A 25,570-nucleotide genomic window follows, 5' to 3' on the forward strand; every position below is an offset into this window, starting at 1 on the left:
AGTATGATTTAGATGACTTAATGCATGGCACCAGACTTTTTGACATTAATGAATATTCTTCAGCTCCACACTCCAATAAAACAATTAATAATTCATTAACACATTAACTCAGTATGGGAGGCTTCTTTAGTTCATTTGAGGCTACCTTCACATTTAGCACAATTTTATCTAGAGGTGTCAGTATGTAACAAAAACCTGAATTTAAGCTGAAAGAAAAATGTAAAACTTAAAATAATGTTTTGAAATCACAGTTTTTATCAGTTATTTCAAATGGAGAAGCATTACCTGTAGTGGAATTCTCTACGTTGAATCTGTTCTATTATTAAATGACAGTATTTTTATAAGTGTTGAGAGGTTAAATCTCTTAATATTTGCATCTCATTAGGCACACGCTCAGGAGCATTCAAATGTAGGCTACACACTTACTGCCTTGCTTTTACTGAACGGCAATGATACTTAATTCTTTCAATTTCTTCAAGTCTCAGCATCTTTTTAATTATTTACATAAAATCTCCCAATAAGCTTTCTTTCAAAACTCCTCTTGATGTAGCAATTTTTAAACCTACTAATGTAAAACTTATGACCCCGTTATGACAATTTTAGCACAGAAATTCAGTGTATAAATGCAAATGAATCCAAAAAGTACGGAAATAATGTTCAATGACTACTATGAATGAGCGAATTAACAAAGCCAACAACAAGGCAATGGCAGAGAGACAGATGTTGCAAAGTAAACAAAACCAAAACCATTTCTTTTCAAATGCTTTTCCCCATATAAAGTCATATTTTTTGTAGATGGTCTCCACCAGTCAACACAGTGGTTATGCAATGACTCCAAAATAAAGGAAATTTCACTTCAGAGAATACAGACATTCTGATCCAATTCCTTTGTAGCTTTGTAAAACTGGCAGTTGGAGAGGAACAAAAATTTTAGATTAATAATTCTAGAAAAAAAAAAAAAAACATATACTCATTTAGACTACTCATAAATTGGCTTCAAGCTTGACAAACAGCCCCTTTGACATGCTCCAAATGAGAGAAAAATAAATATTTTTGTTGGCTTCTTCAAATTGAATATTTCAGCTTTTAAACTTTTTTGTATTTTTTAAGTAATTTAAAAATAAACTGAGCTAGATTATTTTTTTTAAGTTAAATGTTTCCTTTTGATCAAACAAAATACAATTCAACATTTTAAAATAAACATCTCTTTTACTTAATTTTCAGTTGGGTCACTGTATCAGCTAGACTTTCAGCCCAGAGGCATTTATCTGTCTGAAGATTGAAGCTCATATCTTTCCATTTTTTCAAAAAGAAAAACTGCCTGAAGTAATACATATATAACCAGAGGACCAATCCCAGACTTCGCATAAGCATCATGAAATAAATCCTCTGCACTCCAAAATTATTTTGCTACTAAGCAACAGAAATGTTCAGTAACTACTATTATAGTCTAGAAATATTCACAATAAAAGATATTTTTTCCTCCAATCTGAATGATTTAAAATAGGTCTTTCAAATAAATTAGACAATACTTATTACTTGATGCTAAACACTATTTATAAATGTTTTTCTGCAGTCAAGCTGTATCTATGCAGTATCTAGAATAATTTAGCTAAGCAAAGGGAAACTCGTTTGTAAAATATTTTAAATGCTTTAAAACAGAAACAAAAGCAAACTTAACATACACATTGCTAACAGACAGCCCTTCTGAATGCAAACTCTAAAAGGCCGAAGCGTTAGATCAACCCACAAATGATGAGAATGCCCAACTCAAACAGCAATTCTGGCAAGACAAGCCAGTCACAGCCTCCCTCTGTCCCACAGCCACCTATGTACGGGGCTCTCACATTCTGCCCACAAACACGCTTGCTGCTGAGCACAACACTAATTATGGATGCAAATACATGAAACTAACAGCCTCAACTGTGGCAGGCTGCTGCTGCTACCTTGACATAATCCATTTTTGTACCCCTTCAAGACTTAGAACTCTTTGAACACGATGGACCAGATTTAGACTTCTGCTGGCACAGCCTCCCATAGCAGCAGCTAGCTCAGAAAAGGCAAGAACACATGTTGTGAGGGTGGCAAGAAGCAGCATATTAATTGTAGCAGGGGAGGAATGTGGGAGTGCTGTGAATCTCTGTCACGCTGCTGTCATTACGCAGACAGAACTTAGTGGGATTTAAAAAGACACACTAAATCTTTCTTTTTCATAATTTCTATTAAAAACAGACCAGCTGACCAGAACTTACAGAATGCTTTCCATGCCAATTTCCAGGGATTATATAAACAGTTCTCTCAGAACTTTGGCAGCCTCTCCCTATGGCCTGGCTCCAAGAGACAATCCATGGCACTGCCCAGGAACTTCCCACAACTTTGTGAACTAGGCACAGAGCAGGTTTTCAAATTGACCCCCCCAGAAATTGAAACAGAACTACAAAGGGAAGAGGAATTAATGGCCCCACCTGGCTTCTGGCTCATGCTTTACCCATGGAAGTTCCTCTGGTCTCTGCCACCTGCCTATTCACTAACAAATTGCCTGCAGAGAACTGCCCTGCCACAGCCCACCTTGGGCCGTGCACAGCAGCATTTCCAGAGCACCCCAAAGCCTTAGGTATGTGGTGAACATCGAAGGAGAAGGATATCATAAGGATATTGAGGTAAAATTATTAATCCACCTATGGAAGTGCATGGTTTCTCCTATTTGCAACACCACGTGTCACCCAAAGCAAAGTACATGTTGAAGAGTGCACTCTATTGTCATTTAACAAAAAAAGCCTGCTCCTAACTTGGAAGGGAGCAACAAACCCTGTATAAGGTCAAGTAAAAAAGGAATCCTAGCTGGAGCTGTCCTAAGTGGGAAAGCCAGCCTGAAAGATTTGGGGCAGCAAGGAAGCAGGCACAGGTTTTCATCAAAGAATTGATTTCACAGAATCACAGAATTGTCTAAGTTGCAAGAGACCTCAAGATCATCGAGTCCAACCTCTGACCTAACACTAACCAGTCCTCCACTAAACCATATGGCTAAGTTCAACATATGAACGTCTTTTAAAGACTTCCAGTGATGGTGACTCAACAACTTCCCTGGGCAGCCCATTCCAATACCTAACAACCCTCTCAGTAAAGTTCTTCCTAACATCCAACCTAGAACACCCCTGACACAACTTTAGCCCATTCCCCCTCATCCTGTCACCAGGCACATGCAAGAATAGACCAACCCCCACCTTATTACAGCCTCCTTTAATGTACTTACAGAAAGCTCGCTCCTGAGCCTCCTCTTCTCCAGGCTGAACAAACTCAGCTCCCTCAGCCGCTCCTCATAAGACTTGTTCTCCAGACCCCTCACAAACTTCGTCGCCCTTCTCTGGACTCGCTCGAGCACCTCCATGTCCTTCTTGCAGCGAGGGGCCCAAAACTGAACACAGTACTCGAGGTGCGGCCTCACCAGAGCCGAGTACAGGGGGACAATCACTTCCCTAGACCTGCTGGCCATGCTGCTTCTGATACAAGCATGCTGCTTCTGATACAAGCTGGCCTTGCTGCTTCTTATACAAGCCAGGATGCTGTTGGCCTTCTTGGCCACCTGAGCACACTGCTGGCTCATATTCAGCCAACTATCAACCAATACTCACAGGTCCTTCTCTGCCTGGCAGCTTTCCAATCACTCATCTCCCAGCCTGTAGCTCTGCTTGGGGTTATTGCGCCCCAGGTGCAGGACCAGGCACTTGGCCTTGTTGAACCTCATACAGTTGACCTCAGCCCATCAGTGCAGCCTATCCAGATCCTCCTGCAGAGCCTTCTTACCCTCAAGCAGATCGACACACACACCTAACTTGGTGTCATCTGCAGACTTACTGAGGGTGCACTCGATCCCCTCATCCAGATCATCAATGAAGATATTAAAGAGAACTGGTCCCAGTACCAAACCCTGGGGAGCGCCACTAATGACCAGACTCCAGCTGGATTTGACTCCATTTACCACGACTCTTTGGGCCTGGCTATCCAGACAGTTTCTAACCCAACAAAGCGTACGCCAGTCCAAGCCAAGAGCAGCCAGTTTCTTGAGGAGAATGCTGTGGGAAACGGTGTCAAAAGCCTTGCTGAAGTTAAGGTAGACCATATCCACAGCCTTTCCCTCATCCACCCAGCGCATCACTTTGTCATAGAAGGAGATCAGGTTTGTCAAGCAGGACCTGCCTTTCATAAACCCATGCTGACTGGGCCTGATCGCCTGCTTGCCCTGCAAATGCTGCGTGATGACTCTCAAGAGGATCTGCTCCATGAGCTTCCCTGGTACTGAGGTCAAACTGACAGGCCTATAGTTCTCCGTGTCTGCCCTCCAGCCCTTCTTGTAGATGGGCGTCACGTCTGCTAGCCGCCAGTCAACTGCAACCTCCCCCGATAGCCAGGACTGCTGATAAATGATAGACAGTGGCTTGGCCAGCTCCTCTGCCAGTTCTCTTAATACCCTCTGGTGGATCCCATCTGGCCCCATCGACTTGCGTATATCCAAGTGCTGTAGCAGGTCACCAACCATTTCTTCATGGATAGTGAGGGCCACGTTCTGCTCCCCATCCCCTTCCACCAGCTCAGGGTACTGGGTATCCAGAGAGCAACTGGTCTTGCCGCTAAAGACCGAGGCAAAGAAGGCATTAAGCACCTCAGCCTTTTCCTCATCTCTTGTAACTAAGTTCCCCCACGCATCCAGTAAAGGATAGAGATTCTCCTTAGTCCTCCATTTTGCATTAATGTATTTGTAAAAACATTTTTTGTTGTCTTTAATGGCAGTCACCAGATTGAGCTCCAGATGAGCTTTGGCCTTTCTAATTTTGTCCCTGCACTGCCTCGCAACATCCTTATAGTCCTCCCGAGTGGCCCGCCCTCTTTTCCAAAGATTATAAACCCTCTTTTTCCTGCTAAACTCAAGCCACAATTCTCTGTTCAGCCAGGCTGGTCTTCTTCCGCACCAGGTCATCTTTGGGCACGTGGGGACAGACCGCTCCTGCGTCATTAAGATTTCCTTCTTGAAGACTGCCCAGCCTTTCTGGACCCCTCTGCCCTTCAGAACTGCCTCCCAGAGGACACTGCCAACCAGTGTCCTGAACAGTTCAAAGTTGGCCCTCCAGAAGTCCAATACAGCGGTTTTACTCGTCCCCTTCCTGGCTTCTCCAAGAATGGAGAACTCTACCATTTCATGGTTACTCTGCCCAAGACAGTTTCCAACCACCACATCTCCCACCAGTCCTTCTCTGTTTGTGAACAGCAGGTCTAGCGGAGCACCTCCCCTGGTAGGCTCACTAACCAGCTGCGTCAGGAAGTTATCTTCCATGCTCTGCAGAAACCTCCTAGACTGCTTTCTCTGGGCTGTGTTGTGCTTCCAGGATATATCTGGGAAGTTGTAGTCCCCCACAAGAACAAGCCCTGACAATTTCGCACCTTTTGTCAGCTGCCTGTAGAACTCTTCATCAGTCTCCTCATCCTGGTTCAGCGGTGTATAACAGATCCCCACCAGGATGCTTGCTTTTTTGGCCTTCCCACTGATCCTAACCCATAGGGACTCAACCTTATCATTCCCAGCCTCAAGTTCCATGACATCAAAACTCTTTCTGATATAGCGAGCCTCACCACCACCCCTTCCATGCTGCCTGTCCCTTCTGAAGAGCCTCTAGCCAGACATTGCAGCACTCCAGTCATGAGAGTGGTCCCACCACGTTTCTGTGATGGCAACCAAGTCATAGCCTGCCTGCCGCATGATGGCTTCCAGCTCCTCCTGTTTGTTACCCATGCTGCGTGCATTAGTGTAGATGCGCTTCAGTTGGGCCATTGCCTTCTCTCCCAGCCCAGCCTTGTCATTGTTACCCCTGGCACAGCTCTAACAAGCCTTGTTTCAGCCCTGTCCCCCTTCTCACCTAGTTTAAAGCCCTCTCAACGAGCCCTGCCAGCTCCTGGCCCAGGATCCATTTTCCCCTAAAAGATAGGGACCCGTCTGTGGCCATCAGGCTAGGTGCCGAGTAAAGCGCCCCATGGTCAAAAAAAGAACAAAATTTCTGTGTTGGCACCAGCCTCTGAGCCACGGGTTTATCAGGTGGGCTTTCCGTGTCCTCTCTGTACCCCTCCCTGCCACCGTAGGGATGGACAAAAACACCACCTGCACTCCTGCTCCATCCACTAACTGTCCCAGTTCCCTGAAGTCCCATTTGATGGTCTTCAGGCTTCTCTCTTCAACGTCATCACTGCCAGCCAGGACTATTAAAAGAGGGTAATAGTCAGAGGGGCGAACCAGGTTGGGAAGCCTTCTGGCAATGTCCCTGACCCTGGCCCCAGCGAGGCAGCAGACTTCCCTACAGGTAGGGTCAGGCCAACAAATAGGTCCCTCTGTTCCCCTGAGAAGGGAGTCACCCACAACAATCACCCTTCTTTCTGTCCTGGTGGAGGCAGTCCTGAGGCATGGAGTCGACTTCCTCACCCTATGCATCCTCCTGGGCAGACTTACTACCTCTTCCTCAGCTACCGGCCTCTCAATCTCCAGGGCCTCAAACCTGTTGCGTAAGGGCACCTGGGAAGGTGGAGCGATGGGGGAGGGCATCACCTGCGATGTCAAGCAGGGACCTGTTTCCATTCCTCCTCTACTCCTAGGTCCCCTGCCTCTGCCTGACAGCAACAGGACAGGGGGTCCACCCCCATTTGGGGTGTCTCACCCCGGTGCCTGTCCTTCGGGCCACGCAGGGAGTGGCTCCATAAATCTATCTCGCACTCACACTCTGTGATATCCCTCAACCTCTCGACCTCCTCCTTGAGTTCTGCCACGAGGCAGACCAGATCATCCACCTGCTCACACCTCACACACACAGTCTCTCTGCCCCCCGCAGGTGGTAGCAACAGGCTCAGGCACTCCCTTGCACCTGGAGACTTGAACTGCCCCAGTTTTGAGCGGGCAGTCGGTCTGGGTGTGTACAGACTTCCTGGAGAGCACACTGTTCCTGGTGTACACCATTGCAGCTGAGCTAGCAGCAGACCGCCGTTAGAGGTGTTCATATGGGCGGGGGGGAGCGCTCTGCCCTTCCTACTCGCCCTGCCTGAGCGAACTGCCGCGCCACTCCCTTCTGACGCGCCACGCCCTGTTTTCCCGTCCTGGTCACCGCGCTCATGGTCGCTCGCGCTCCCTAGGGGCAGCTTATGAACGGCCGGGGAGGGGGCGCTGCTGGCTCCGCCTACGCCTCCTTCTGGCTTCGTTTACCTCCCTCGCGAGGGCTGCCGGGTCCTGGCGGCTCCCTCGAGTGGGCTCGGTGCCGGAAAAATTAGCCCTGCCTGTCCGATCCCCGCTCCGCTGCAGAACGCATCTGCCCCGGAGCCAATCGCCTCGGCAAGTGTACCATTAGCAATTTGCTAGTAGATTCCTGTAACATAGAGATAATCTAACAAGTTTATTCCTCAGACAGGAATCACTGATGTTTGGAAACGTCTGAGGGTGTTCTTTGCCAGCTTCTCCAAACGACTCTGGCACTAGGGCTAAAGGGGGCAATGTCAACAACATCCAGTGCAGGTGGAACAGCTATTTCTGTAGCCATCCAGAATGAGTTGCTATTTTGGTGCTCCATTTAAAAAGAACTGTAGGTACCTTACTGGACTTGGGTGCCTTTACCTTAATTGCCCCTCTTCTCTCACCACCCCTCATTATTTTCCCAAAGGGAAGAAGATGGAAAAGCAGAGGCCACATTCTTGGCATGACAACATAATGGGACTGTTTAAAAGTTGCAATAGTACCAATAATGATCATCCAAATACAAGACTTTGTATTTAGCTCTGATACTAATAACATACATGCTTTTTAAAAAGCTCTTTTTAGTAACTATATAAATTAACACAGGGATTTTTGAGAACATGTATCTTTGCAGATTATTCTCAAGGCTTTGCTTGGCTTCTTACATTTCTAAAAGCCCTTTCTCTTGGCATTCTGATTCTTATGATTACAGGCTACAGGATTTGGCCATTGACGTGAATTTTATCAATAGGAGAAAACATACACATTAATTCAAAATTTCTTGGATAAAAGGATTGAGCAAAAGTTGTACTGAACTTTTGCTTTTAAAATATTTACTACTTTACGCAAAGTACAACATAAGTGAATTTCCATTGATAAGTGTAAAACGTGCTATATCTGCACAAATATAAGACCATTGGACATTAGTTTAAGGTGGTTGGAAACCTGATAGCAGTATTTGATAAATATTAGAAATCCTACACTAAATAAATTATTCAACAAATGGTATTCAGCTAGCTTTCTTCGGGGGGAGGAGGAGAGGGAAGTAAGCTGGATTTTAGAGGCAAGGGGAACTTGAAAGTTGTGAAATAAAATCACCACAGACAGCATTGGCTATGATGGAGAAATGTAGTGGAAGAAAGGAGAAAAAGATTGTAGGGCGAGAAATTTTGGACATGTGGTTAGTTTTTCTCCAAATTAACAAGTGATTTTTTGATACTTTACAGATGGATTGTAGTACAGTTGATATCTATAAAGACAAAATACTTTTCATTTGCAGAATTAACATTTTGCACAATGGCAAAGTATAACCGTAATCACAGGCCTACTTAAGTCAAACAGCAAAGGAAATAAAAAAAACACAGCCAATAGCAAGCAATAGGAAAGGAGAAAGAAACCCTTACAGATTGTGCCTTAAGTGCAAACCTATTCTGAAATTTGCAATACTAACACATTTTAGCCTACACTTACCCCTTAGTTACACATGGAGATGGTTTTTGTATAATAATCTCAAGTTCTTTGGTAATTCTTTAATTCCTGTCTAATTTGTCACAGAAGTATTTGCAGGAGATGACCAGAGAAGCTGACTGAATAGTCATGAAGCCTGATAGTTCAGGACAGATTAAATATAACATCTGTATTAAGAAATGCAGATGTCTAACACACAACAAGGATCCTTATTTAGCCCACAAGGTACAGTATTAAGGGCAAGCTTTATCAGATTTCACAAGAAACCAAATTTAAAAGCATGAAGAAAGAAAAATTAAGGAAAGCTAATAAACAAAAATTTGCCCTTTTGAAATACATGGTACCAGCAAACTGTGTTGTGCAGAAGTTGTCTCATGTTTGTAGCACCTCCAGTAATTTTAATGCTAAAAGTGCCTTTTCGTATGTGATCTGAATCTTCAGACATGGCATCTTTCTTCTCCTTTTGTCTGTTTTTGTCAGTGGTGTGTCATTCAAGCAAAATTCTTGTTAATTGATCCTTCAGAGATATTTAACATTCCAGCATCCAAATATTCGATGGATGTGCATAGGAGAATCAATTTCTTAATTTATATTGATGAGGAAAGTATCTCCAATTCTCTTCTTGTTTTTCTCTCACATGAGAAAATGAGGATTTGCATGGTTGCCTTCAACAATGTTTAGGTATATTTCCAAGCCTAATACTCATACTTGTTTCAGTAACATGACTAAAGTAAAAATACAAATTGGTTTAGATGCAGCTTATAAAAAGCTTTAAGTAGTTTGTCACATTTCAATGATGGAGCCTCACGCTGAAGACTGAAAGTGGAGCAGTGTGTTACAGAAGAAATAATGAAAGATAATTTAGAAAATAAAAGAGCAGACTAACAGTATAATTTGCTGTTATGCCTGCTTGAGAAGAAATTACGTTTAGCGATAGTCACAGTGGTGCCAGAAATTAAAACCAAAAACATGCATTGAGAATATTCACTTGAAAGGCAGGAGTGAAATTAGAATTGGACTTTTACAGGGAGTTGAGTCTATTCTTTTTTCCTGTGGTCCTGTACAAATGAAATACACCTATCTGAAAGTCTGGGTAATTGTACTCGCCTTCTTTCTGATACAGCCATTAAATTATATTTACTAATACAGGTTTAATAGGAACAGATTGTACAAACTTCACTTAATGGGGCATAGTAAGTCAAGAATTCATTGTCTTTTGACTCGCAGCTTTAAAAAAAAAAAAAAAAAAGATAAGCCAAAAATCACTCGGCAAGTAACTGACTTCCTCCATCTAGTTTTCCAGTGGAACACATTGTCCAGCTCGCTGACTCACTCAAAAAAGAGCACAGAAAACATCTTGGATGCTAAAAAGGACCACTAGTTCCTTATTTCTCAAGAGCAGCTACATTAAAGGACCTTTCTTTCAGGCACTGAGTCAAGAAATCACTTACAAAAGAAAAGTTTTGATAATAAACAAGCTCACATTGCAAAAACTAAAAAATCTGTGTTACTTAATCTTCAGTTCCTGCTTTTATCTGCCTGACCTTTTGCTATTAAGTTTAGGGGCTTCTGGCAGAATGCTCCCTGTTAGCTATGAAAAAAATAAAAAGAATCTTTTTCCTAGTTAAAATCAAGTGAACTGGGCTCCCTCTCCTTATTTTGCAATCTGTCTCCATAGCAGTAAATATTTCACTTCTAAAACAAAGAGAAAAACCCACGCCCTGAGGGCAGGAATTTCTGTGGCTGCAGCACAGGTTCTACTAAAGTTATCAAAGAGAAAAAGGCATAGAAAAAAATATTTACATGTCTAACTATTGGGTGTATCCAACAATATGATCATAAGAGACTGAAATAGAGATGGTTGCCATTGTTGGTATGTAGTAATGGACAAAACATTGAGTGATGTGATGTGAGTTACATTACATCTGAAGAATAAGTTCTGTAATATACAGCATGTTTTTTTTTTCAGGTTATTAATGCAATACATACTGTAATTCAATATTCTGTGTAAATAACTGACCAAAAAAACACAGGGAAATGCAACAGCCTGCTATAGCTTGTCAATTCCTCAAAAACAGATGCCAGTAAATTACACCAGGTTGAAAGACAGAACTAAAACCATAGAATGCAAGAGTGTAAAGACTAGTCAAAGTCTCAGCACTCAGATGCAAACACATTTTTAATATGTGCGTGAAATTTATCCTTAAAGTTTCTAGGTAGGAAACTTTCATCAACATAAAAGACAACCAAACACATCATAACAGAAAGCTGTAGGAAACTGGGCACCTTAACATCATGTACAACCTTCCTATCTTCTCTACCTATTGATTTGGAAACTTTCTAATTCCTTATTGTTAATGTACACATTAGAAAAATCATATGAATATAAGTTATTCATATGACAATTTCAATTTCAAGCTCAGCCAGAAATAAAAATAATTTTAAAAAAGGCAATAAATCAGGTTCCAATTTCAACCCCTCACCACTATTTTCTCTATCAGGAATAATACTGAGAGTTGATTAACCATAATACTTAATCAAATCCCATTGAAACAATTTGAAAAGGAGATTTAGAACTGTGTGTTCTGCTACAGTTAAGGGGAAAAAATAATAATAAAAAAAATAATCAATATACAGATTTTGAGTAGTTCCAATCAAAACAGTTTTCAGTCGAACCAACAGAGAAAAATGATGCATCACAAAGCAAGACAACCATCTGGAAAGACATTTTGTCCTGAGTTACTGAAGAAGTGCAGATCAGCAGGAATTTGAAATCATTAAGGAGACAACATTTTTGGTTCAATAGAATCACAGAGTCACAGAATTTCTAGGTTGGAAGAGACCTCGAGATCATCGAGTCCAACCTCTGACCTAACACTAACAGTCCCCACTAAACCATATCCCTAAGCTCTACATCTAAACGTCTTTTGAAGACTTCCAGGGATGGTGACTCCACCACTTCCCTGGGCAGCCTGTTCCAATGCCTCACAACCCTTTCGGTAAAGAAGTTCTTCCTAAGATCCAACCTAAAACTCCCCTGACGCACCTTTAGCCCATTCCCCCTCGTCCTGTCACCAGGCACGTGGGAGAAGAGACCAACCCCCACATCGCTACAGCCTCCTTTGAGGTACCTATAGAGAGCGATAAGGTCACCCCTGAGCCTCCTTTTCTCCAGGCTGAACAAGCCCAGCTCCCTCAGCTGCTCCTCATAGGACTTGTTCTCCAGGCCCCTCACCAGCTTCGTCGCCCTTCTCTGGACCTGCTCAAGCACCTCCATGTCCTTCTTGCAGCGAGGGGCCCAAAACTGAACACAGTACTCGAGGTGCGGCCTCACCAGAGCCGAGAACAGGGGGACAATCACCTCCCTAGCCCTGCTGGCCACACTGTTTCTTATGCAAGCCAGGATGCTGTTGGCCTTCTTGGCCACCTGAGCACACTGCTGGCTCATATTCAGCTAACTATCAACCATCACTCCCAGGTCCTTCTCTGCCTGGCAGCTTTCCAACCACTCATCTCCCAGCCTGTAGCTCTGCTTGGGGTTATTGCGCCCCAGGTGCAGGACCAGGCACTTGGCCTTGTTGAACCTCATACAGTTGACCTCAGCCCATCAGTGCAGCCTATCCAGATCCTCCTGCAGAGCCTTCTTACCCTCAAGCAGATCGACACACACACCTAACTTGGTGTCATCTGCAGACTTACTGAGGGTGCACTCGATCCCCTCATCCAGATCATCGACAAAGATATTAAAGAGGACCGGCCCAAGCACCGAGCCCTGGGGGACGCCACTAGTGACTGGCCTCCAACTGGACTTGGCTCCATTTACCACGACTCTTTGGGCCTGGCTATCCAGACAGTTTCTAACCCAACAAAGCGTACGCCAGTCCAAGCCAAGAGCAGCCAGTTTCTTGAGGAGAATGCTGTGGGAGACGGTGTCAAAAGCCTTGCTGAAGTCAAGGTAGACCACATCCACAGCCTTTCCCTCATCCACCCAGAGCGTCACTTTGCCATAGAAGGAGATCAGGTTTGTCAAGCAGGACCTGCCTTTCATAAACCCATGCTGACTGGGCCTGATCGCCTACTTGCCCTGCAAGTGCTGCGTGATGACTCTCAGGAGGATCTGCTCCATGAGCTTCCCTGGTACTGAGGTCAAACTGACAGGCCTATAGTTTCCCGGGTCAGTCCTCTGGCCCTTCTTGTAGATGGGCGTCACGTTTGCTAGCCGCCAGTCAACTGGGACCTACCCCGATAGCCAGGACTGTTGTTAAATGATGGAAAGCGGCTTGGCCAGCTCCTCTGCCAGTTCTCTCAGTACCCTCTGGTGGATCCCATCCGGCCCCATCGACTTGTGCACATCCAAGTGCCGTACCAGGTCACCAACCAGTTCTTCGTGGATAGTGAGGTCTACGCCTCACAACAGGTCTACGCCGTTCACAAAAGTAGGCTTTCAGAAGTTGGAAGACTGATTTTGCAATTAGCTTTGTTAAATCTATAGCCTTGTCAGATTTATTAGCAAGGTCCTCTCATTTATGGCCTAAATGAATCCAGTACATTCCTAAGTAGAGATCTGCACTTGCGACATTTGGCCACAAGATGGCACAAAGAGCACATTTACGGATTATGGCAGAGCGCTACTGACAAGCACAAAAACACGAAGGAAAACGATCGTGACTGTTCATAACAGAAATAACACCTCCAATAACTTGCCGTTATATAAGAATACAAAGATGTAAGTATGGCAAAATAAAATTAACAGCTTAACCAAGTCTTTTCTTGAAGGAGAAAGCAATTTTCTCCCCATAATTCAAGAGTAGATGATTGCGGGAGGCTCTGTATGCATGCATGCAAGGGGATTCTCGCAGTGCTGTTCAACCTTACATCAGAGCATCACTATTCTGGAACTTTGCTTTAGGTTTAAAGCATTTAATGCATAGGCTGAGGCACCTTCATTAATAAAATATAACTACTTTCCCCCTCAAAACCATGATTCATAAGGCTACAGTGAAAGAATGTGGGTTGATTTTTTCATCCCCATGGAAATTTTTTTAAGACCCACCAATTGCTGACCGACAGTTAGCACTTACCAACTAATCAAGCTAACCCTGGCTCTTTGTTCCACATTCTGATCCAGAACCACAGTATTTGTTAGCTAGCAATTTTTTCACTCCCCTGGTTATTCTACTGCTGGGTAATCAATGAATGCTGAGTGTGAGCAGACTAATAGCACTGCAAACACCAACAGTCAGACGCGTGGTTTGTCTTTGTATGGGACAGCATTCAGTCTGAAATAAGAATGGCAAATAAAACACAGCCACATACATCAAAAAACAATTACATCCATCTTTTCCTAAGCATCATTCAATACAAAGTACTGCACAAATGACTACCTAATTAAACGCCAATTAAATATGCAGGAATTTAAGTTCTAAGCACTACTGACTTACAGTATTTAAACATGGCTATAATTGTTGCATATCTCTGCAGGAAAAAAAAAATACCAAATTAATGCTGTGATTTTTGAACCTAGTCCACGAGAAGAAAATTTACTGGTAAGACTACAGATCTCAGATTAAACCACTACAGGGGGCCATCTGAAGGTAGTAATACCCAGTTTTAAACTACCAAAAGATTATTTACAGCTATGATTTTTTTTAATAAACTTTTCTCTCATTGTATGTTGGTGGATTCTTTTTACCTCAAGTCTTAATTACTACAACGCTGGAATATTATTATATTCTTATGTCTTCTATCTGGTAGTGGTTCAAACATGTGAAGTCACTGGAAGCCTCCAGGGAGCCACTCAGTGCCAACTGCAATTAAATAAACAGGCACTAAGGGACATTTGGAATGCCAACTGCATTCCATAGAGCTGAATTTTCAATTGATAGCACTAACTTTTCTGCCAACAGTCTCTTGTATTGTAGTTCTTCCTTGTTTCTCAAACTGCTCTCGTATCCAAGTACGCATGCTGTGAGACTATTCTATTTACATAACTACAACAAAAGAAAGGAATTATTAAAGTTCTGCAATGACTTTTCAGCTGGACAGAAAGCAAAATAAAATGTGATTAAGACAAGAAAATGTAAGTGATTTCAGAATCAGGGCTGTGCCTCATTTTCACAAAAAGCAACACAAGCTCTACTTGTAGCTCAGAGCACTGCTATTGGTCCCACACCACAGATAAGAACATTGTGAAATCTGTGGGATGGGTAAGGCATTTAGAGCCACCTTAAAGTGCCAAACGCTTATTCGGCAAAAGATTTATTTACAATAACTGTCAGATTTTTTCTCCTCAATCACATTTACACATCCATTGACTATGCACTACAAAAACCCAGTGCAGTTTAAGTACAGATTTGTGATCAGAATGAGTATCCCTATGAACATATCCTCCCCTAATCCCCAGTTTTTCTACTGTAGGTTTAGAGAGGATTTGTTTTATACTGTACAATAGGAGGTGACTATATAGAATCAATACACATCATCCAGAACTCTCTACGCAGCCTGCTCAGTTTCTATCAATAATTTAATAAAAATATGGGCTCTTTCAACTATTTTCTTTTTAAGAAATGATATAATCTTGTATCTTTCTACTTTTTTAATTCATGCTCAGATCCATGTTTATCTGGGTTGTTTTATCTTACTCATGGGCAGCACAGAGGAGATGGAGCATATTAACCACTTGAAATTCCTTTACAGCTCTCTATTCTGCCTATTTATATCCAATTCCTCCCCTTTCTTCCCTTGTCCATGTTTTCTCTATACATTTGCCACAAAATGTCACTCATACCTGTTTTATTTTCCTCAATACAGATTTTCCAGTTGCAGCTTTCCTTTGGCTCTAGCATTTTCCAAGTAGTGTTATAACCAGAGTAGGACACATGGTAGCAAAACCTTGGGCAAGATTATCTGTTTCTGGGGGCAGAGGGGCTACTTCCAAGTTCACACTGACAAGATGACTATTGTAAAAATAAATAAAAAATCCAAAACCAACATAAGCAGAACAATTTTCCATTATCATGGAATTTATATATATATATATATATATATATATATATATATACATACATATTGGAGGCAATTTAAATGTACAATAAATGTCATCTCTGACAGGCAGAATATACCACATAATGCATCCCAGTGTATGTAGAAAGTCTTGCACGGTCTGAAGGATGAAAACACGTATTATTTAATAATGAAAGAGATATCACTAAATTCACTTTGGAAAAGCCCAAAGTGATGGGATGCATCGTCATTGCTTTGCAGTGCACTACCATAGACATGTAACAATATCGCAGCACGGAGACTTAAAACCACGCCTGTTTCAGAGCATAACCTTTAGAGGGAGAAACTCCACTGAGACCATTAGGCTGAAAGCAAAGACAGAGGCTTCTCTACTGCACGACACATGCTTTTAACTTAATTTCTGAGATAAAACAAAATAACTGTTTAAAAGTGAACTAAACTTTATGACCGAATGCACTTAACCTACCAAATTTCGTTAGAAGAATATTTGATTTCAACAGAGTTTCACGATCCTTCACTGAATTTGCTTTGTGGTGTTGCAAAGATATTCAAGTTTTAATGTTTCTACTGCAGGTGTTCGAGGTGTGCACTGAATCCTTATTTAGTGAGACAGGTGTGCCCTTGCAAAACAGTACTTGAGGAAAAGAGAAAATGTTTTTCCTCTTTTGAAGGATTACAGTGAATGTTTTGTGAGTTCCATTTTACAACACTGATAACTTCTAATCCCAACTTTTATAAAAGACTGAAAATCAACTAGCAAACTCATAATTCACCAACTCATAATGCAGTTATTTAACATCTCTCAAAAGCCAGACTACCTAAGTTTAATTAAAAGTGTTTCCAGCACCACTTTCAATCGCATTTTTATATTGTTTAGCAATAGTAAATTATTCCTAGATCAGACATCACTCAGACTCCAAGTTAGAATTTTAGGGGAGCTCTATGAAAAAGAAACACACTTTTTTTCAGCACAAATGATTTGCATAATAAACTGACAAAATAAAGGCACTATTGAAAATATGAATGAAAATAATCAAAGGTAAGTTTCTATATAAGGGTTAAGGGATACACAGTCCTATATAATGGCTGAGACAAAGCTTAATACTGCTCCTGCATAGGTATCTGCTGATCCTTAAGTGCAAGGGAGCTGGAAGTCAACTGAAATTACAAGCACTCTTCTTCCCCTTAACAGCCCTATAGCCTATACAGTGATAAAAAGAAGAGCACTGACAATGAAAGATGAGCACATTAGCCCTTTTCCCCACAATGCAAACTAGTCTTTATAATATGATGTCTTCTTTTAGCTCAGCTGCCAGCATTCCTTAGCATTCTCAATTCAAATCCATAAAAGCTGATTCCAAGCCCTCCATTTGAAATTCCTTCTATAATAACTGAGAGAATCACCACTCTACAAAGTGAATCTCACAGTATGTTCCCAGTGGCAGAAGTAACATGCTTCACTGTTCTGGAACAGAATCATATGCACTGATTGAAATATTAGAAATATTAACTGTTCTTTGCAATCAACTGCCAGAAGCAATAACAACCCTGCAGCAGGTTACTGGACTCACAGACACCTATCTCAATGTCCTTAATATCTGGACTGAGTTGGATTCTAGAAAATGATGAACTGTAGTTCTGAAATGTAGCACCACCTAACCACACTAAGAATCGGATGCAGTCTGGTTCTGATATACTCTGACACTGTGCAGATGGGATCACTAACAGCAGCAAAGGGTTAATCACAGGGTAACTACTATCCATTACACCACATGCAACAGCTCCTATCATTTCCTTCTCTATCTGTAAAGAAGTAAATGCATTTATGCCACCTTCCAGCAGTTGTACAGCTATGGGGATGCTCCTTGAAGTACAAAACTGTGACAGAAATCTCTAGATTAAAGCATTATGCTACTGAGATGACCAAAAAGCCTATCCAAAGGAAGTTTTAGATGACATAATCTACCATGAGTGAGAACTTGCATCAGTCACTACAAATTAAAAATAAGTCTGCATCTTAAATTATTTAACATGGTGCCAGGGAACTTTCTGAAGGAAACTGCAGATTTTCTTCAACTGAAAAATAATTTTAAAAAAAGTGTTCCTTTAATTCTGTTAGTATTGTCTAATTCTCTTTACAGTCAGAATTTTATTAGCCCAAGAAGGCAAGCTTGTACATATTCCTAATTTTAAAACCAAAACAACAGAAGAGTTAGACAACTAAACAATCAAATTAGCTGGCACGTTTTATTAGAGATGCACAGAAAAAACAATGTTAAAAAAGTGACATTGTTCTTTTGTGCTTTGGAGTAGACTGATCTATATTTGCCACCTGTGGATCAAGCTGCTGCTGGAACCATCAAAAAGACTGATGATCACAGGCTGATTTACTTATTTCCAATTGGATCTACAGAGAAAAGATAAAGTTGCTGGAAACAAGAGTAAGCTGTATTATGCACATTTGTTAGGTGTTTCTACATAAGAAAAAATGAATTAGGACCTGTTCTTCAGGGATGATGCTACTTAGTGGTATGGAACTGTCAGCTAATAAGGGTGAGGTGCAAAAATCAGAACAGCCAGTATGTTGAAAGAAAAGGGCTCGGCATGAAAAAACATGATTAAAAAATTGAGGAAAGAGAACAGAAGTTATAGAAGTCAAAATAAAAAGGAATGTAAAAGGCATTACACTGCCTTTTATCTCTAACAGGAACACTTGCCAGAATGTTGGCAGTGAAAACTGCATTGAAGGCTTTATTATTTTCTTTTGCTCCATCTGATCAATTCCTGTAGCTGCTAGAGATGTTAAATGATCACAGAAGGGAACAGAGGAAGTCAATGAAACACTGTCTTTTTGTCAAGCCTTAAATCATTACCTCTGACAAAACTGGATGTAATTCTACAATTCTCTCACTTCTCTTCCTGCTTCAGTCCCTCTGCATTATCATTATTTACCCTACTCCAATAAAAATAAAAAATATTTTTAAAAAGATTACAATTTTAAAACACTAGTTTTATTTACATGGCGCTGGCCTCATTCACATCTCCATTGGTGAACCAAAGAACTGCAGCTCAAAGGCTTATTTCACACAGTTTTTATAATGCTACTCATATTTCAAAATTCAGTGGAATAACAAACCACTTGCTACCACCTCCAACAAAAATTGCACCTTCTTAGTACTCAGGCCCTATTAAAGGCGCCCCATGAATTTTTTTCTTCTCTCCAAACTGTCTTCTTACAGAAATAATTTGAGCGGCTTCCATGATTCATCTGTCACACAGACTCTCTAATGCTCCCAACCGCATTGGTAACTCAAGTTCAGTTTTGGAAATAGATTTGTCTGCTCCGAGAAAGCAAAGTCTCAGCCACTTACACTCAAACTCTAGGAAAAAAGTCTCGATAAAAAAAAAGTGTACCTCCAAACAGAGCTCTCATTTCTCCTGCCAGAACTCTTAGTAACACATTATACATTTTAGCTTTTCTTTTTCCTTTGATAAACACTCTAGAAGAGCCTATAGCAATCCTAAGTATTACCAATACCCAATATGAATCATATCTAGGTATGATGATGTGAATGACCACTCAATTTTCCTATTTGTTCTAAAAACTGTTCATTAAAATGAATACTCACTGAAAAAGCAAATTCAAGGCAATGCACTTTTTAAGCACTTTTTAAAAGAATTATTATTGATTACATATAAAAGTAAACGGTGACCATTCCAAAAAACACACCTTCTCTCTGTTAAGTATGCACATGTATATATGAAAATTGTTAGTCTTCAAAAAACACGAACATGCATTTATGTTAGCTGCACTCCTTTCCACCTCCCAGGCTACCGAAGTCCTAGAAACTGCCTATATGCTACAGTGCAATCTATTCAGATTTCTTGTATTTTCATGGGGAAGAACTGCAAGTCATTTCCAAGACAAAATAAAAGGATAGCCACATAACCCACTGGTTAAAAAAAATCCCTTGGAAAGAGTAACATGAGGTGCTGTCACCGCTGTAGGGCTCTGCTGGTTCTCTTCAATAGCAAAGAGAAAGAAAAACAATCCTCTTAAAGAAAACAAATATGTTTGCAGCTTTCACACCCACATCAAGTCCATGCTTTGTCTATGAGCTTACAGCTCTCTTTAGACCTTTTTCCCCTATAAATAAAAACTGCCAATACAATAATAAAATGATCAATGAAGATTTTTCCAAGCAATTATTCCTCTGATTAATCCGCATTCTATTTTTCACAAGAAACAAGGGAGGAGGTGGGGAAGACATAGCAGAAAACCTTACATTTGTGCCGTCCTAAATACTAATTAGTTGATAGTTTTCTTGCTTTAAGACCTTCGCCTCCACACCTCTTCCCCTTCAGTGCCACAGGCGGTTTAATTGAGCTAGACCACAGAAGATTAATTCCAGGAATGCTGAAATGTAAAATATCCTGACCTCCTTGGAGAGTGACAGCATGTGTTTACCTGCCAAGTGAAAAGCCTTCAGCCAGCTGCTTGATTTATTCTTAATTATCACTAAATAGAATAAAGGAGAAAATTGCTCCAGACATTTCAGGAAACAAAGAAAAAATGATTCATTTGATATTTGGTAATCAAATGGATATTACATTAATATTTTTTCTGTAGAATCTTTTATCACCTGTTTTCCTTTTAATATAAAAAAATCAATAGTCTGTAAAGAAAAAGCAACAATCATTATAACCTCAGGAAAACAAGCTGACAATTTTTCACTTGCGCAGTCTGACATAATAATACCCAAGACATCTCTTGAATTTGGTGTGTGGTGCTCTGCACTCATAGCTGCTGCAGGGAAAGGTGACTCCATCCCAGACAGACCCAACATACGGTGTTAAAACTTGGATCTCTGTTCAGCTAAATTCATTAAGTCTAACCTAGAATTTAAGAATAAACCACCATAATCAAACAGCTCTACTCCTAATTCTTTTGTGGCTTCATTTATGTGTTCTTCTACATCAAATCCATTTTTAAACGGTTGCTCAGAATGCAATGGTGCTGGAAGCGGCCCCAGTGACCAAAGTTTGATAGCTACATACCTACCTACCAAAGAAAGTGTGTATAGTTTTCATTGGGTTAGAATTTGATTTTATGAGATTAAATATCAGAAGGCTATGTTATTACTGATGCACAGATATATTTCTCCTGGACCCCAAACCTAATTCACTGCCAGCATCTGACAAAACTATTCAAAAAATAAATCAGTGCACTGTTGTTAGCTATAAATATTACCCAAATACAACATACTTTAAACAGGCAGCGTTCACATCTTTTTCAGTAGAAGTAGTGTGAATATTTGCAATAGCTTAAGGCAATTAGACTGTTCAGAACACTGATGTTTTTGCTGGCATAAGACATTTGGGTTTTTGCTCCTGATTTGGAAGCAGAATTCTATATTTACATGACATAAAAAAAGAAACAAAGTGTGCTTATTTATAAAGTTACAGAAAGAGAAGGCATTTTTAGTCTTTGTTTTTAAATTTAACAGTTCCTCTGAACAGGATATTGTTTCTTGATTCAAAGTCATAAAATAAATGTGAGCCACTTCTGGTGCTTTATATCTGTTACCTTGGATTTTGTCACCTTGGAAAGTGTTTTGTCAGATAACTTGTACCCACTTAAACAAAGATTTCTCCATAAAGGTCAGTCATCCTGACCAGATGGTATACCTCAACATTTTTATTTTCCCTAATAAAAACCTAACTTCATTGAATCTGATGTATTTTCCCCTGAAATATTCTGTAACTGATCTACTTGCCAATGTTGCTATTAAACATATTTGATAAATGCAACTCTTGCTTAGAGATCAAAATACATATGTATTATGTTTGAACAGGTTTGACAAAATGAGTTAATACAATCTGCTTATAAACAAGAGTATCTTCTGTAAGTTTGCTGACAGTAAATTTAGCTTCATTGTGAGCATGATTCCAGATAGAGATGTCCTCCTGGCACTTTTCCCTCTTAATTTGGGGACAGAAATCCCTGGTTGAGAGAACCAGAATGAAAGAACGTCTGGAACACAGACATACCCAGAAGATGTCACCATTCACTGATGACCTTATGTTATTTACGATTATGATCACTCTGTTCTTTGAGATCACCTAGAGGTTGGGAACATAGTCCACACAGGTGATTCATCTTTTCAACTTACACACAGAGAGGGATAACTGCAGTTTAAATATAGCTCAAATACAATTTAAACATCATCTTTTTACATGCTTTTATAGAAAAAGTTCTGACTGTATCATCTGGTGATAAAACTACTTATATATCCAATGAAAGAAAAGGACCTTTGAAACCCCATTTGAATGAAGGCAAAAAACAGTGGGGCTCAGCAGTCAGCCACTACAAGATGTTTCTGTACTGGATTCAAAAACTGACCTGCACTGGATGCCCTGGAAAGGGAAAACCTTTAAGAGGCATAAGCTGAGCAGGGAACAGTTTCCAGTCATCTTCAGCTCAAGGAGTTCTAGATCTGTGTCAGGGGTCTAGGTGCTTAACAGTCCTTGAAAGATTTTTTATAAATCTAATGACTTTTTGCATTTGTGGCAAAGTCCTGCAGCAGTGAACTACCAGCTTCATTGCAAGCCTTTTGTTTAAAAACATTTTTACTAATGCAGAACATGCTTCCTTCATTTGATATTTCTTGATTACCATTTTAGGACAAGTACCAGTTATTCCTAACATTTATTTATTTATTTTTTTAATACTGCTTAGACTTTCAGACTTCTACTATATACCTCTTCTGTGATCTCTTTTCTACCTTTAGTAGACCTATTTAGTTTTATTCTTATAGAAGCTTTTTGATATTTTTGTATAGTTTTCCTTCCTTTCTCAGTTATACCTTCTCTAATTCTACCGTATCCTTTTTGAGATGAAGGACATCTGAACTTGCATAGAATTCAGGACGTAAGCTAAACTACCAAGCAGTCTTACTATAATGTTCCATAGCGTGCTTGTCATTCCTTTCCCAATTATCTCTATCAATTATCTCTATTCTTCAGTCAAATTTCTTTGACTGTACTGAGCACAAGAATTTTTATTTTTATTTTTTTTAGAAATTCTGTGATAACCCCGAGACCTCTTTTTAATGTGCAAATAATCCAGAGACCATCATTATCTATGTACATTTAGGATTAGTTCTCTCTCCCTCAGGTGCATCACTCCAGCATTGAACTTGATTTGCAGTTTTATCACACTTTCATTCAATATCCTCTGCAACTCTTCTGTCTATACTCACTGTCATTACCCTCATTAAGAACACCAGTAGAAGCTGACACCATCCTACATACCCCCCTTTTTCAGGTAATTAATGAATATGTTTAACAGAGGAGATACCTTTACCTTACTCTAAGCGAGCTCCCTAATTCCTTGCAGCCAGTTATTCCATGACAGTTAATCTACAAGTGATTAATGTATGTGATGGAAACTCTTGTTTCATGTCAGATTAGTTGAGAGCCTCTGATTAGTGACATTGAAAAAACTTTAAAAAATCCAAGCCAACTATATCAACTACTGGTGTGCATTAAACACATCATAGTTTGTAGGTCAAAGAAGGTGATTCTCCCACTAGATTTAGCATTGCTGCAACATGACCTTGAATACTGTGTGCAGTTCCGGGCTCCACAACATAAAAAGGGTGTTAAGGTGCTTAAAAGTGTCCAGAGAAGGGCGAGAAAGCTGGTAAAAGGGCTGGAAGTCCACTTGGGTTGTGTAGTCTGGAGAAAACAAAGCTCTGAGGCGGCCTCTTTGCTCCCCATCCTCAGGAAGCTGCAGAGAGCAGAGGGAGAGGTGCTGGTCTCTGCTCCCTGGGAACCAATGGCAGTTCTCAGTGGAACAGAACAAAGCTGCATCAGGGAAGGTTTGGACTGGACATTAGAAAAATTTCTCCACCAGGAGGGTAGTCAGACTGGAATAGGCTTCCTACATGGGTGGCTGATGGCCCAGGCCAGTCAGTGTTCAAGAGGTGTTTGGATAACATCCTCATTAATATGCTTTAACTTTTGGGTAACCCTGAAGAGGTCAGGTAGTTGAAAGGAACCTAAGGAGGTCATCAAGTCCAACTGAACTATCCTATTCTATGCCATCATTATGCAGGTAATTAGTGACTCCTTAGTATACCCAAACACAAGAGTGATTCAATAATATGAGACAAGCATGAGCTAATTTGTTTCTAACAGGTTTGGGCTCTAATGACTCCCCTGTAGCATAGGAGAGTATAGTCACTTCTACACACAACTTGATGGAACAATAGTTGTTAGCTTATTGAGTTACTCAAAGTTTCACATATTTAGTAGAATTTTTGCCATGGAACATTTTTCATATTGTAACATGAAAAATAAATGTTTCTAAATCTCTCTCAACCATCGGTTTCAAAATTTAGTATAACAATGACCCTTGAAGATGATGCCAAGAATTTACAATGTGTTGGCTCACCACAACAGGTAATTCTTCTCCATGTCTCCAGCATGAGAAATGAGACAGTTTCTTTTAACCACGTTAAAATAATTTGCAGTGCTCAGGCTGCTACAGAAACAATGAATAACCTGTTGGTAAAGACAACATTTTACAATACGTAGATACTCTTGTCAACCCTTCTGCCACCTGCATTTTACTGAGTACAATAGCAGTTCGTTTTCATATGTGACACCTAAGAACTAGACCTCGCTTAAACTCCTTTGCCCAACTACTTCCACAAGCAAACCTCAATTTTAATGGGGATGTCTCAGCAATGTCACAATACAGGTGGTTCTCTTCTTGCAGCGCACGCTGCAAGCCTGTTGCTTAAAATGTGGCATGCTACAATTGTTTACGTGTCATAATGTACCCATCTTCTAGATTCAATCAAGTATAAATAGCTCAGAGAAGCTTGTGCCTTGTGCCAGAGAAGAGAGGCACCCCAAGAGGGTGCCAACTTGATTACTGCCCACAGGCTTGAACCAGAAACCTAAAAGACAACTTCCTGTGTAACAGCAATACAAAAAAGATTCTAACAGGAAGATTACTGGTGGGATTAACAGCAAATCTGAAACAAAAAATATTCAAGTAGAATGCCTTTTAAACATATTTCCTCAAGCCTGTTTCTAACTACATAAGTATTTTCTTACATAGCCAACACCCAAAGTCAACACTGGTCAACAACTCTCCAGTAAATTATCATGGCCTGACAGGCTTTCAACAGTACCCAGCTCTTTCCTATCCCAACCTCATACGAACACTTCTTCTGCAGTTGAAATGTAAATGTAGATGAGTACCTTATCTCCACATAGCAGAGAGAACTAATTATCTGCAGTATCGGTCATAGTCTATACAAGAACCTGAAAAAATATATATATACATATGGATGTATACAGTGCTAACAATGTTTCTTAGATGCACTTGGATTTAAGTTGCATTTTACCTTTACTACAGCTATGTACTTTTCCATAAAGAGTATAAACATTACATACAATTGCTAAGTATAATGTGTTATTTGATAACTCCCTAGAGGAAACTTCTAACAGTTTTACATAAGTCAACTGAAGCCTTCAAGCAAGTTTCTGGCATCTAAAAAATATCCTCTGTACAATTATAATTGAATTTGTTCTCCAGAAACATCTGACTAAAGGATCTTAATAAGTAACTCCAATTAAAGCTGAGCATCATGATGTCCAGTTTACAAACTTGGAATCATGTAGCCTTGTAGATACGAGATGTACATCATACCACTCCTTCCATGACACCTGTAGAGTTTTCATGGCATTATCTTCACATAAATTTTAAGAGGATAACTAGTAAAATTATAAGTCATTACGTCT

The 25,570-nt window shown here is 40.5% G+C and overlaps 1 protein-coding gene across 1 annotated transcript in view; it reads right to left on the reverse strand.

The window, feature by feature from the left end:
• Positions 1–25,570, reverse strand: part of ERC2 (ELKS/RAB6-interacting/CAST family member 2) — a gene marked incomplete at its 3' end in the record, with an annotated part of 410,931 nt that overhangs the window by 348,569 nt on the left and 36,792 nt on the right. The gene's annotated exons all lie outside the window — the stretch shown is intronic.

The sequence above is a fragment of the Aythya marila genome (assembly GCF_965140915.1).
Source record: "Aythya marila genome assembly, chromosome: 10".
NCBI lineage: Eukaryota > Metazoa > Chordata > Aves > Anseriformes > Anatidae > Aythya > Aythya marila.